Below are 262 nucleotides of genomic sequence, written 5' to 3'. Positions count from 1 at the left end.
GAGTGGTGCTTGTGTGTGTGTGTTTATATTTATTTACAGGTTATGCCAAGCACACTATCTGTGTGCCTATGGGACACACCGCCTACAAAAAGGGCCCCTGAAACATAAACCCTTTTCGGAAAAACAAATTTGAGGAAAAATTTCCTCGCTTGCTTTCGCCCCGCTGGGGGAGCGCCCCTTCATCGGACCCTGTTAGCGCTCATTCCTGGTCACCTACCCCCTTTATCCCATTTCTTCCTGTCGTTTTAAACCCCGCAATAAT

Source organism: Penaeus monodon, chromosome 29 (assembly GCF_015228065.2).
Source record: "Penaeus monodon isolate SGIC_2016 chromosome 29, NSTDA_Pmon_1, whole genome shotgun sequence".
Lineage (NCBI taxonomy): Eukaryota > Metazoa > Arthropoda > Malacostraca > Decapoda > Penaeidae > Penaeus > Penaeus monodon.
The sequence above is the reverse complement of the archived record's forward strand: the minus strand, read 5'-3'. Positions refer to the sequence as shown.